Source organism: Trachypithecus francoisi, unplaced genomic scaffold, assembly GCF_009764315.1.
Source record: "Trachypithecus francoisi isolate TF-2019V2 unplaced genomic scaffold, Tfra_2.0 Lachesis_group14, whole genome shotgun sequence".
Classification (NCBI taxonomy): domain Eukaryota; kingdom Metazoa; phylum Chordata; class Mammalia; order Primates; family Cercopithecidae; genus Trachypithecus; species Trachypithecus francoisi.
In genome coordinates, this window is record NW_022681459.1 from 5,355,757 (window position 1) to 5,371,547 (window position 15,791).

The window sequence follows — 15,791 nt, forward strand, 5'->3', positions numbered from 1 at the left end:
GGAAAAGAGAAGACTGGTTTCTTGTTCAACTACTATGGCAGTATTAGTTGGATGGAGTAATGTTGCTTGTACAAGCTGTGTAGAATACGTAGCACAATAAACATGCTACAAGCTACAAGCTTTGTATGTGTGACAAACGTTCATTCAGACTGTTTCTGGATGAACTGGTTATTGTCACAGAGTCTCATCCTTTCTCAGTCACAGCGCATTTGGTGATGGTCTGAAAGGTTTCTTTAAACATTTTCCACACCTACATTAACAAGCCTTGTAGCATGTTTTTTGTGCTACATATTTTTCTATACAGCTTCTACAAGCAACATTACTCCATCCAACTTCTACTGCCATAGTAGTTGAACAGGAAAGCAGTACTCTCTTTTCCCTTATGTGAGTAAAAATATTATTTCTAAACGCAAAGTCCTGCTAAATATACAAACAGTAAATAGTAAAATGATAATAGTTTTGCATTTCAGTTTTCAGCATCTGTATTTATATGTACAATGACACCACAGTTGTGGTTTTTTTTCTTCCTTGCAGGAAAAATGAAGTTATTTTATATATTTTTTTCTGTTAGCCAAGATTCCATTTTGAAAGTATTTCCAAAATAAGGGAATCTGTCATGACGATAAATGGTTGAAAATGAAAATCCAAATGACTCACAACTTTTAAAGAAATGTTCTGCTAAAAAAAATAAAATGTCATATTACAACCTCTACCTGTGTGTCCAGAATTGGTGGATTCTTGGTCTCACTGACTTCAAGAATGAAGCTGCGGACACTCGCGGTGAGTGTCACAGTTCTTAAAGATGGTGTGTCCGGAGCTTGTTCCTTCAGACGTTCAGATGTGTCTGGAGCTTCTTCTTTCTGGTGGGTTCGTGGTTTTGGTGACAGGAGTGAGGCTGCAGACTTTCGCTGTGAGTGTTACAGCTCCTAAAGGTGGCGCGTCTGGAGTTGTTCGTTCTTCCTGGTGGGTTCCTGGTCTCGCTGGCTTCAGGAGTGAAGCTGCAGACCTTCACAGTGAGTGTCACAGCTCTTAAAGACAGCGTGGACCAAGTGAGCAGCAGCAAGAGTTATTGCAAAGAGCTAAAGAACAAACTTTCCATACTACAGAATGGGATCAGAGTTGGTTGCTCTGGCTTGCTGGGGCAGCCTGCTTTTATTCCCTTATCTGACGCCACCCACATCCTGCTGATTGGTCCATTTTACAGAGAGCTGATTTGGTCTATTTTACAGAGCGCTGATTGGTGCGTTTTGACAGAGTGTTGATTGGTGCGTTTACAATCCTTTGCCTAGACACAGAGTGCTAGACTGAAAAGTTCTCCAAGTCCCCACTAGGTGAGCTAGATACAGAGTACCCAATGGTGTATTTACAAACCCTGAGATAGACACAGTGCTGACTGGTGCGTTTACGATCCCTTAGCTAGACATAAAAGTTCTCCAAGTCCCCACTAGACTCAGGAGCCCAGCTGGCTTCACCTAGTGGATCCCACACAGGGGTTGCAGGCGGAGCTGCCCACCAGTCCCTAGCGGTGCCTGCACCCCTCAGCCCTTGGGCGGTAGATGGGACCCGGTGCCACGGAGCAGTGGGTGGCGCCCGTCGGGGAGGCTTGGGCCAAGCCCACCGCAGAGAGGAGGGCTGGGACATGGAGGCGTGCAGGTCCCCGAGCCCTGCCCCGCGGGGAGGCAGCTGAGGCCCAGGGAGAATTCCAGCGTGGTGCATGTGGGCCGGCAGTGCTGGGGAACGCAGCGCAACCTCCGCAGCTGCTGGCCCGGGTGCCAAGCCTCTCACTGTCCTGGGCTGGCGGGATCAGCCAGCTGCTTGGAGTGTGGCCCGCAGCGCCCGCGCCCGCCAGAAATCGCACTGGACTGTGAGTGCCGCGTGCAGCCCCGGTTCCGTCTGCGCCTCTGCCCCCCACACCTACCTGCAAGCAGAGGGAGCTGGCTCCGGCCTCAGCCAGCCTGGAGAGGGGCTCCCACAGTGCAGTGGCGGGCTGAAGGGCTCCTCAGGTGCCGCCAGAGTGGACACCAAGGTGGAGGAGGCTCTGAGAGTGAGGGCTGCTAGCACGTTGTCACATCTCACCTGCATGCCCATCATATCTGTATATCTATCTGTCTTTCTTCTGGCTTCGGTGACACGTGTATCTCAGGGAAAGAGGTGGTGGCTATGGAGATGGGGACAGCATTCTGTCTTGTTTTGGCTGTCTAGCCTGACTTCTCTTGTGGACACATTATGGCTTTGCATTGCCACTGGGCTTCTGCCTATTGCATCAAGGAGGAGCCCCTACTGGTTATAATTGTAAGGACAATCAGAGAGCTGCTATGTTGGAATTCCACTGGTATCGTCATAAATTGCATTTTAAATAAAAGCTTTTCAGTGCCTACAGGGCCCAGGTTCCAAATTGAGGGCTTTGGGGTGATGGGGATCTTCTTCTGCTTGTTTCTTTTTTACCTAAACCGCATTGGAAGGTAAGAATTTTCAGGAGGAAAAACATCGCCTTATTCCATTTTGCCCACCTGCTCTGTACTTTCACGGAACTTCCTAACCATGGTGTGTGGAAGGTACTATCTGTGATTTGGGGCTAGACTTGGTTTGCTGATGTCCTTTATAGGTCTAGGGATTTCAGTGTGACCCAGATGTTAGGGCAAGAATGGGGAAGTACTTTGTCTATAATAATTTCATGAATGGCAGCAGAAAAGAGCCTATAAAGGAGTGCTCCAAACCATCCCAAGATCGGGCTGTTTGAGATTCCAAAGAAGCACAAAACACCTGGTTGACTAGCCCAAAGCATTTATTACAGAGTGCTGCAGCAATCCTCCTAGAATACAGAGAGAAATGCATGTTCTACCTAAATATGGCTCTAGTGAGGGAGGTCCAGTTATGGCATTTTTAGGAAGGTTTAAGAAATTTGGTTCAGGGCCAAGGCCAGTTTCTTTCAGTGCTTTGGGCAAAAACCTACATAACTTTATCAGTGCCTGGGAATGTTTGAGATCTCAGTTTTGTTTGAAGCTTACTGGGAAAAAATCTAAAGTTGGCTGGGTCACAGAGCTGTCAAGGCACTCTGTGATTTTCCATCAGGAGAAAGAAAAAAGGTGAAACTGGGAGAACCTGCAAAGAAACTAGACACACGTGTTCACATTGCTTGCAGGCAGTCTTCTAGATTGGAATGAATCTTTTCTGATATTAACTAAAAAGCCGGTAATCATTCACTTTCAATTATAGTAAAGAAAGTTGACTGAGGTAATACTGCAATGGTTCCAAGTTAAGGTGAACATATTATTATAACATCTTGTGCAATTGACTTGGTGCTTAATCACTTAGTTTCTTCATCTGTAAAAGGCATAGGATAATAATAGTATAAGTCTCAATGGGCTCTTGCAAAAATGGAAAACAAAACAAAATGTATAGATAGTATAAAAAAATACAAACAGGTCTGGCATACATTAAATTTATATATTATTTTTCTTCCTCTGCCCTACTTTTTCATTATTATCGTTACAGTTATAAACAAAATAAAACCCTAAGTCTTGCAACTGAATAAACAGACCCCATCTTGGCCAAGGGGATCCCAAGGAAACCTTAAAAATTAATTCCTAGTCATGATGGGATGGAAGGTAAGACAGGTCTCATCCTCATTATACCCACTCCCTTTTCCAGACATTGGCGGGCATTCATGTTAAAACAGAGATCATTAGTCTGACACAGTGGACTTTTTGTGTCAGTAAGATGCCAAATTATAAATAAGACCTAAGACCATGCCAGGCAAGGGTAAAGTCACACACCTGTACACTTAAAGAATAAACTATGTACTAACTGCCATGGGTTTTTGTTTTGTTTTGTTTTGTAGCTAGACAAGCACTGGCCTAAGACAAACAATGTTAAAACAATTTTCAGCCCAGTCACCACCAGACGTAGACCCACAGCCCATGTCCTGCAAGTTGTAACTACAGCTTTGATTGGACAAGAGACTGGTATCAGTCACTTTCTCATGATAAGACCATTAACTATGGACTGATTCCAGCCAGTATACAGAGGGTGCACACTGTCCTGAAAAGACCTTTTGTATGGATAGGGGCTAATTGTATACCTTTAAATGATAAGTCTCGACCTCAGGGTGAACATGGATCTCATGTAACCTGCATGTTTATTCAATACACATGTAGTAGGACCATCTTCATGAATATTCATAGCTGCTCCTATAACCTGTTCAATATATATGTTGAACTACCTCCCCAATATCTCCTCCTTCAAAGTGTCTGTTGACAGCTGAAGGCCACACTTACCAACCTGTCAGGAAGGTCACCTTTTAGGTGATAAACCTTTATATAAAATTAAGTCTTCTTTCCAAATTTATAATTGTGTGAATTTTTTTTTAAGTTAACACAATGGTGAGAACTATAATTATCAATGGCTTGAGCACTTAGATGAGTGAGGCCACTCAAACTGAATTCAGAATTCAAACTACTTCACTATTCTAATCTCGTATTTATAGCAGTTATATAATTCTAGATTAAATAGAGGAAAAGTGTTAATATCATCTATATTTTAGTCTTTTTGTTGTACTTAGTCCACTGTGTATCAGTCTTTTTAAATTAATTCACTCCAATCTTCCCAGCCTTCTCTAAAGAAAAGACAAAGTGGACAAATGGTAAGATTGAGGCTTAGCAAGGGGTCAGCAGCGGGTGCTTCTTCTGGCTCAGATCTTACTCCTGGATTTGAACCCAACTCTACTACTTATTTTCTATATAAGTTTGGGCAAATAACTAAAAATCCATATGGCTCAATCCTCTTCTGTAAGTCAGAGGATAATAGCCCATATCTCAATGAGTTACAGGAAAATTTAATAAGGTAATCATTAATCAGTGAACATAGAGCCTGGCACATGAATTTAGTTTAACGAATGGCTGTTATTCTTTCATTAGGAGTATTATCAGTGATTAAATTTTTGAATAAATCAGGGCTTTAAGCTTATGCTGCCACTTAACAATCCTTTTAAAAATTTCTCATAATTTCTCTGCTCTCTGTTAGCCATGAGGTTTGCCCTAAATTTTCACCCAGGGTCAGGTGAAGATGGCCACTCCCATCCCTTCTGGCCAGAATAAGTTTTAAAGGAATGATAAGAGGCCAAGATAAAATTGTGTGTGGATTACCTGATTAGTCTTGATTGTCAGGCATGTTAGATACATATCACTGTCTTCAAAATCCAAATCTATCTCTGAGAGCACATAACTGAGAATAATGAGATATAGTTTTTAGAAATAAAAAACATCTTGTTGATCAACTAACCTAGAAATTATTTATATGAACCTTAATATGTGTGTATATGTGAATATAATGTAAAAACTGTGTACATACCTTAATTTTTTCTACATAAGTTGAAACATTAAAGCAATTAATTACTTTCAGGGTTAAATTACAAGTATATCCCAGATTCGTCATATATATGTAGTTGTTTAATCACATTACAAGTTATTCTAAATAGTTTATGGAGTTTTTGAAGATTCAACTTGTTAAAACATACAAATCAGCCAGGTTACTTTCCAGAAGACATTATGAAATCACTAATATATGGATGTGCCAATTGTTCATACTTTCAGATTTAACATTCAATACCATTTTCTAGAAGCCTTAGATGTGGTTGAAAATAAAATATAAATTCAGAAGGAAAATAACTGTTTGAGTGGATATCTTCCTTCTTAGAAAGATTGTGTCCAGTGGTGCTACTTTTTTATGGTAAAGATGCTTTATATCATCATTGCCCTCCAAATAGAGAGAAAGAGCAAATGTTTTTAGTAAATCAATAGCTTCCAAACTTCCAGCACATCAACTGAGTCCTAAGTAGTATTTGATTTTATACAAGTATTCAAAGAAAGATTTATTATAAAAGTTTAACTATTTTTAATTCTATACATTCTACTAAAAATGCAACCTTCATATTCCTTCTTCTCAGAGGTGTACCAAAAATGTAAAAAGTAAGTGTGTTGTGATAAGTCACATAAATGTAATATTGCAATGGAAAAGCTCCAGTATATCATTGTATTTGAAATATGACAAAATATTTAGGAGTTTATATTAGTTTGCCAGGGCTGCTATAACAAAATTACTAGGTGGATGAAAAATAGAAATTGTTATTTTTTTCATTGTTCTGGAGGCTAGCAGTCTGAGATCAAGGTGTCAGCTTGGTTGGTTTTGTCTAAAGCCTCTCTCCTTGACTTATAGTTGGCTATCTTCAGGTTCATGCTGTACACATATTTGTCTGTGTCTTAAATTCCTCATATTAAAATAGGGCTCCCTCAATGACCTCATTTTAAGTTAATTATCTATTTAAAGGTTGTATCTCCAAATACACATTCTGAGGTGCTGGGTGTTAGAATTTCAATATATGAAACTTTAGAGGAACACAATGCATAACAGAATCAAGAAGAAGTTATGCCTTATGAGGAAATGTGTACTATCTAGAGTATACAATTGCCTTTTCCAGCTTCTAGAGGCGGCTTGCATTCCTTGGCTTCGGGTCCCTTCCATCTTAGAGGCAGCAGCAGCAGTGTTCTCCCCGACATAGAGCCATTCTGATGCTGACTTTTCTGCCTTGGTCCTCCACATTTAGGGACCCTCGCGATTACACTTAGCCTCCCTGCATAATTTAGAATAATTTTCCTAGTTTAACATCAGCTGATTAGCAGCGTTAATTCCATCTGCTACCTTAATTCCCCTTTCTCATGTGATATAACCTAGTCACAGGTATCTGGGAATAGAACATAGACAACTTTGGGAGAAAGGAAATTATTACACTAACTATCACACTTACTAATTGAAATAATAAAAATCAGTCTTCTGTATTGAGATTTACAGCCATCCAGGATTTGTCTCTGACAAATGTTTGTGTTTTGGGGCTTGGAATAAGAATATTAATGACACAAGCTTCATAAAAATCTATTCTTAAAAGATTATCTTAAAAGTTACTCCATCAAAATGATGAATCAAATTGTATAAATAATTTCAAACTGATATATAGTTTCCATTTGAATTCCCATCACAAAGTAGGCATTGAAGTAACTCTTTAATCAGGCAGTTTATATGGTAGATATTGCTAGGAAGTACAAGTGAGGCACATGGGATTGTGATACGTGAAAAAAGTAATAAGAGGTTCATTAACTAATAGCAATGTTAAAAGCAACTGGGGCTCACTCATGCTGTGAGACTTTGGAAAACTATGTAACCCACGTTGGAATGTTTTCTTAAGAAGCCGGGGAGGCTGACTGCTTTCTCCTGACTGTTGTCTTTTATTATTTGACTATTAACCCTAGGAGATTGAACAAAATCACAATTCCAGGTTGCACTTGAGTATGACAAAGTGTGGTTTTGTCATGCTTGAGAAAGCCCTCAGGCAGAGGAGCAGAGAGATATACAGGTAATTAATGTAGGAAGCTGTTGGCATTCAGGAAACTGTGTACAAACGTTGCAAGTAAATCCAGAAGTGTTCTTGGCAGATATGCATGAGCAACTCTACAACTCACTCCTTGTTCATTTTAATCTATACATGTCCTACACCAACCACACTCTGTTACTTCAGAGTAATTGCCACAATTTCTATGAAAGCCATAAAATGAAAGCTGAGTGAAACCAGCTACAGTCTGTATTGTTCTGGCTGATTCTGATGCCATAATGAATATACATCATCTCCCTTTCTACCACCCATTCTGTATTTCCCAGATCCTTGACTAGCAGTTCTGAACACCTTGCCTATACCCAAGCCCTGCTTATAATGCTGGGACTGCAATTGCTCTTTGCTGCGATCATCAGGCATGGACACACTATGAAGCACTGCAGTGAGGGTATCATGTTCAGATCTGCTGCTTTTTGCCCCTCAGTTTGTTGTGACAACCTTAGCTCTATGTAATACTTACTGCTGAGAACCTAGTAGCTCCTTTTTTGGGGTTTGATATTTTTGATATACATGAGACCCAAAATTGCTAGATAGCAGTCATAGTTTTAGGACAAGAAATATTCTGATTTTATGGATGGTCTTAGCGTCTCTTACCTACAATTTACTCCACACAGGGACCATGACATTTAACCCTTCAGAGGCTAAAATTGCAAGGTTAGGAGGCCTAAACTTCTCCAAAGGGTCAAGAATGATAAAGAATGCTGTTAATCCTGTTTTCACCCTTTCTTTCATTTTGCGTTTTAGCTATTAGGATACACGTGAGGTATACTGCATTCCAGAGGACAGATTGGCAACCCTAGAGTGCCATCGCCAGGTTGACATCCTAGCTAGAACGTCATTCCTCATTCTATCAATTAGGCCACTAACTTTTGGGTGATATGTAAAGATATAGCTATAGATATATTGATTATAATGGTGTCATTTTTTTATGCATCCAGTGTCAAAATTATTAGCTACAAAAGGATCCTTTGGTCCAAAGGGAAGTTTTACAGAATCCTAGCCACTCAGAAAGCCTTGCCAGAGGCATCATGGGCAGAAGAGGCAAAACCACATGCAATATATGTTTGAATCACAAAAAGATGAATTATTGCCTTCTCCAGGATGAAAGGTTTTTTTTAATTTTTTTTATTTTTTTAATTTATTATACTTTAAGTTCTAGGGTACATGTGCATAACGTGCAGGTTTGTTACATATGTATACTTGTGCCATGTTGGTGTGCTGCACCCATCAACTCGTCAGCACCCATCAATTCGGGTTTTAAGTAATTAACTGGACATCAAGTGGATGGTCTCTTCAAAGAATGGTACTATAGTGAGAATTGGGACAGTCTCTTATACTGGATAGGTCAGATATTCAGCAGCGGGAATAATGTTATCAGTCTTGATGTAAGAAGAAGCACATGAGGGGAAGCAAGGCTAATACAGTCATTCATAACCTCCAAACCAGCCACCAGGGGTTCATTGTAGGAGGATAGGGTGGCTGAGGACAAATGCTGGGTGGTGTACTTTTAATGCGCCATTATTTCCATTTGGTTTTTGTTGGCTCCGTGCAGTAGATACTCTTTGGTGGATGATGATAGGATACGCCAAGATCAGTCCTCTTTCGGTGCATTCCCCTAGTCTATTCTCATTCCACTTTCGCAGACATTATTGTTTTCAAACTTGCTCGTCTCAGGTACTTGGTTATTCAGCCATGTCATGGCCAGTACCCATTCATAACTCAGAAAAACAACTAGAAATTTATAGGTTTGGTCTGGGAAGATTCACATGTATTTATGTTCTTTAGTTAGTAGAGAACAGTGAGTTATTTTCTTTTTTGAATGTAGACAATAACTTGGAAACATCTATTTTTCCCCATTGGCTATTAAAGAGATATTTACTGGAATAGTTTAAGCCCAAAGCCTCACACTAGAAAACTACTAAGGTAAAATACATGAATTTACATAATATGGATTCCACAAATAATATTAACTTTAATTATTTTAAGAAAAAGTATATGAGAAAAGGATTGGGAAGCCCTGTTACACAAATATCAAATACGCGCAACCTAAGCACAAAACATTGATTCCCATTAAAGTAAAACAATTGTCTAAACATATTATGTAATTCCCATTTAGATACAATGTACAGAGCTGGCAAAACTATAAAGGCAGAAAGTAGACTAGTGGTTGCCTAGCAATGGGGCTGGATGGAGTGGTGGAGTGGCGTGAGAAGTGGGGAGTGTAACAGGGAGTCATTGTTAATGAATGCAAGGTTTATTTTGGGAAACATTAATTCATGTTATGATCATACAACTTTGTAAATATAGTAAGAACCATTGCATTTTATGCTTTAAATGGAGGGATTTTATATATGTAAATTATATCCCAACAAGGCTGTTACAAATGAAAGTAGAGTAACCAAATATGTGTCCCATAATATGAAAGGCTCAATTATTAAATGCCTCCCTTTTTTACTGGAGATGGGAAGGGGATAGAACATGACATATTGGGATATACGTGGTTTTCTTTGCTCCTGCTTATAATACTGAGAGGGCATTAGGGCCAGACCTGACATTTGATGGAAAGGCTAAGCATGTTCTCTCAGGATGTTAACATAGGCTGCTAATTTTAGGAGATCAAGTGTTACACTTCTTGCTTTGTTAGATAAATTGAATCACGGCAAATTTTACAAACATAATTTGTCCACATTTTCATAATAAACTCTATGTAAACACCAGTTTTCTTTTTCCTTTAAAAGCAAAATAATTCATATCAAACTGTCTTGAATAGGAAAGACAAACCAGTCACAAGTCCACACTGTTAAAGCAAAAGTAAAGTGATGAATTTTCTGCTGAATTTTCAAGTTCAGGATCTTCAAAAGTTAGTTTCTAAAGGGTATAGCAATGCTCTTTGTGTCAAATAACTAGCTCATCAGCTGAGTAGTCCACACCAACTTTCCAACAAAGCACACATCATCTATACTCAACTTGTGGCATCCAGTGTGAAATGATGTTAAATCTTTGCGGGAAGTTTTCTCTGATCTTTGTCAAAATTCAGATCTGTTTACTCTCTTAATTAAAGTATCCAGTTATATCAAAAAATATCAGACTTTATCATCTGATGGTAAATCCTTTTCATGAAGTATCTTATTCTTTTCTTCACTATATATGGTTTCTTTTCTTTGTTTTATTTTGTTTTGCATATGTTTCTATGTCCAGTCAATATTAGTTTCTCTATTTTGTAATCCTTTCTAGTTTAGGATCATTGTCATGGTTGACAGCTTTGAACTCAATGCACTTCAGTCTTCACTTCTGCAACTGTTTCCGGAAAAGTCAGAGAGCATCTAAATATTGCCAAATCCTTTGTTCACTCTAAATTTATTTTTCACAGACATAATGCCACTGAAATCTGCATTAAATAAATCAGCTTTCATGGATTACACTTTTATTAATCAATTACTCCAACCTGGCAATAATAGCAGCAGAAATTTCAACAAGAAGAGCAACTCCCAGAATATTTAAAAGAGTATTTTTTGAGTCATTTTGGACCCATGATCAATACTACTTGGTCTGTAATTTTTCATTGAAAAGTAGGTGTTTTATATGATTTATAGTTTATGCCAAGTAACTTAACATATTTGTTATGCATTTATTATTTTTCAGTGTCAGAAATAATTTCAAGAAAGAAGGCTAAATTTTAGTAAAAAGTATGTATGTGCAACTAAGTCACATAAAATACATAAGAAAAATACTACTTAGATGTAGAGGTAGATGTGTTAAATTCTAATAATTTTGGAGAAATTCAAGAACCCTTTATAAAACATACAGAATCGTATTATCTCTTCAACGTAAGCAGCATTCCAGCTGTAAGAACTATGATGAGCAAAAACATACAGGCAAAAATACTCAGAGAATGAATAATACAGCCAATAGCAAAACCATATCCCTCCTTTGTACTGGTAATCTGATTTCAGATTTAAAATATGCATGTTGAGTTCAGTCTGTGGAGCTGTTTAACCTCAGTTTGTAGGAATCCTCATGCAAGACTGCTCAAAACATCAAATCTTTGATAGAGAACACTCCTTCAGTCTGGCTGTCTTTTTCAGAGCCACGCTGCAGTCTGAGGCTCTTCCTATTAACTCTTCCTCCTTTCTTTCTCTCCCTTGGAAGGTGACTGAAGCCTCACCACCTGTTCCTGTTTCTTAACTCTTTCATCCTTCACATGTATTTACTGTAATAAACTTGGTACATATATAATTCAATCTTCTTGATTGCTTCGAAGAGTGACCAAACTGACATAGCATGCCACTAGTCTTCCTTTCCAATTTCCCTGAACACTGACCTTTTCCCAAGCATCCCAGGCAACTGAATGCCTCTTTGTCTTGTTAAGTGCTATTTCTTCTGCTTGAGATTCCATTTTTACATTTTATTAGTTTAAGTTAAAGAATATTTATCTTGATTGTGATTTTTCTGATAGCATAATTCAAAGAGACATTCTTTCACCTTTTTACCAAAATATGTAAACCTCAGAAAGTTATCTATAAAAGTCTGTATTCCTTAATGGTACAAATTTGGAAATGGAAACTTGAAGTCATATCACTTTGGGCTTGAACATTTTTATCTGAATCAGTATACATGACCTTTTGGGGATGAAGACTGTTATTAGTAATAACTAGCGTGTGAAAGGCATGGACTTAAAATATATTTATCTAAGTTCTTCCTCTCTCCCTCCCTGCCTCCCTCTCTTCCTTCCTTCCTTCCTCCCTCCCTTCCTTCCTCCCTCCCTCCCTTCCTTCCTCCCTTCCTCTCTCTCTCCCTCCTTCCCTTCCTTTCTCTCTCCCTCCCTCCCTCCCTTTCTCCCTCCCTCCCTCCCTTCCTTTCTCCCTCCCTCCCTTTCTTTCTCACTCCCTCTCTCCCTCCCTTTCTCCCTCCCTCCCTCCCCTCCTTTCTTCCTTTCTCAGTGGTATGGGAGAAAGAATAGAGAGTAGGAAGACCAGGAAAGACAAAACCATGATGCCTAAGGGAGAGATTGGCCTGAGTGGGTTATTATTAGAGAGACCTATGAGCAAACAAGGTATGCCAGCAATATGCACATCAGCAGGGTATTGATGAAGAAATAAAAAAGACAGAAGGAAAAGTAATAATAAGAGATATTCATTATATTTTCCTATTTTCTAGAGATCTAACACTAACCTTAGAAACTTGATTTGGTCATGGCTGCCCATTCAACAAAAGGGATATTATTTCTACATAACACAACCTTCCTAAGCATATACTTTCAAAAGGCATGAAGCATTCCTTCATGCATTCTGGAAAGGGGTTTCTGAGGAAAGTGAAAGGAAGGACAAGGTTGCCATGTGAATATCTAGACCTTTTGAAGACATAGTATGTGTAACTTCTCTCTCTCTCTCTCTCTCTCTCTCTCCTCTCTCTCTCTCTCTCTCTCTCTCTGTGTGTGTGTGTGTGTAGTTTATTTTCCACCAGAAACTCGAGAAGGCATATTGCATAATTTTATCACTTTAGGGACAGGGTAGCTAGGTCATGATGTTTTAGCAATTTGCCAAGAGAAGGTTAGAAATTAATAACTAGATAAAAACCGTATTTAATGTGCCATGAGAATATAACAGGTTGCAGCATTATATTGCAGAAAAAAAATTTTTGCTTCATATAATTTTTGAAGTAAACTCATATATCAATTAATATATTTAACTTATGTATACATACTTTTAAGAAATATGCCTGCAGAGTTACATTTCTAACACATTTTATATCATCTCCCAAGTTGGCAATTGCCATGAGATGCTTAGAAAATCAAAATTTAATACTCAACACCATTGATATGACCTTGTGTCCCTGATAAATGGATGCATTAAGACTCCACTCAACAGGGTTGCATTTCCCACCTGCATTTTGACCAGTTTCCTCAATGACCTTGCCAGCTGATATAAATTGCTTTTTGGAGGGAGCCCAGAGGAGTGATAGCAAGCTTGAAGGTTTTGCTACATGTTACAGTAGATGGCTTTTCATGGTGAAAAAAAGTGGCAAATTCTGACATATTGGAAATGCCTCTTTATCTGGACAGTAGACAAGAGCACCTCCTTTTTTAAGTATCAGGGAAGAGGTGTTATTTAAAAAGAGATATGCTAAATAAAATACACTAATGAAAATAATGTGCCACTTTTTCTAGCATTTGTATAGTGACCTCCATATAGGCTATCCGCATTGTGATCAGTTACACTTAATCCAATATATGTCTATTGTTTTCAACATAAAAACAGTATATGTTTCCTAGACAAGAGGTGTTTCAACCACATAATTAGGCATGCAAAATATTATCTTCAAATCATATGCATGAGGCCCGGGGAACAGCTGAAGATCACGGCTCCTCTTACGTTTGTAAAGAAACATAATTTTGTGGTGTTCCAAAGTGACTTGATAATTTTTTATGTAGTCACCTATTTTGAATTGAAAATCACTTTATTTGTTATAAATAAAGTGATAAAGTAAAAAAAAATCTGTAGCAGGAGCAATATAAAGCTAATTTGGCATTAACAACCAATGTTTATATTAATAGAGTTTACTTTTATATTTATCATATCAAATATAATTAAGATGTTCCTGGTCTGCTTAATGTATGAATGACTTATGATATATATGCAGACTGAAAGTGCCAGATAAATTATTAGATGATTTTATTTTAATGTAGACTCACACGCACATACACCCACATGCACACACACACGTACATACACACATAATGTTAATGTATTTATCCTACATGACACTGAAAATTATTCAAGTTTTTAAAATGTTATTTACAGAACAAATTTACATTGTTTTATCCCGATTCTGTGTATACTATACATTTTTTGTCATGCACAGTCTTTTTTTACTTCTCTCTTTTTTGGCAGCATCAGAAAATAAATGCCATCTTTACACGTAAATGTATGCATCATTCCTCACCCACTCCACCCACACACAATCCCAAGAGAACAAAAAAGATGTGAAAATGAAAGTAACAGATTGTATCACATTCCTATGAGTAACTGAAATATCTTAAAAAATAAATTGGACAGCAAAATAAAAAATGTAGAAACAGAGCTAATGTTTTAAAATACAACAATCAAATATGTAAAGGTATGATTCACTTGGTAAAAAACACATGTAATTTAAATAAAGTTTAACAAAACACTTGAAACAATAAATTGCTTTCTGTTCAAGGAAATTTACCTTTTACTAGCCTGGCATAATATCATCTGGCAAAATGTACCCCTTGGTATTTCCTGGAATACTTCTTTCCCTTAGAGATTCTATCAGGGTATTCTATATTCAAACAAGCTTAGAAAATAGGACTGTACGGAAACAAAAATACCCCCTTTAAGCCCAGACTATCACTGGAGAGTATCAACACAGAGCTACAGTATAAAGTTAGACTTACTCAAACCCCAATTGATCGATATATTCATTTCACTCACTTGATCTAAATAGATTGAAACTTTCACGGTAAAAATCCAATTTTACCTGTCAATCATTGTGGCATAAGCTGTGATCAAAATTAAGGGTCCAGTAGCCATTTTCAATGTAGCTCAAACATTTGGTTTCTGTGTGTAAGATATAATATAGCTAGAAAATTAGAAATTGCTTTTCATTGGTCTGATGCATGAGCAGGTAGGCAATATCATAAAACTGTCTATTTCATGTGGTTAATATTTTTGGTTTCTGTAAACATTAATTCACACTTCTTTGGAAAGTTTTGCTAACAGAAAAAGAAACTAATGAAACTACTGATGGTGTCATAACTTTTTTCTAGCACTTTTTGTTAGAACATAAATATGGGTTGACATTTCTTTCATTTCCACACAAACCTGTGAAGGGTATCAAAAAACCCGAAGATGATAGGTTTAAAATTACAGTGAGGATGGGTTAATTAGTTGGAACATCATCTTGATAGGAAATTCATACGCAATCATTTGGAATTCATGTACAATTTTTGTTATGAAAGGAGACAGAAAGTCAAAGTGCCTTCGATGCCTAACAAACAGCAGAGTCCTTCTCTACAAGGCTGACCTTTTTTAAAGTTTATACTTCCGTTGTATGTGATGATTATAACAAGTGACTGTGTTCTGACTTCTTTGTATTCAAGATTGCAGTGGAACATTTAGATACATTGTCGGACATCTAAAAGAACTCAAATGTTCAATCAGATACAAATTTGTATAAAATTGTACTTCGGAGATCGTTAGACATCATTCATTTTATTTTTATAAATATTAAGATTCAGAGAAAAGGAAGCTCAGATATGGGGTGTAAAAAATTCTAACGAGATGGTATAAATTACTACCTCAAACTCCAAATCAGCCTCCATGCCTTA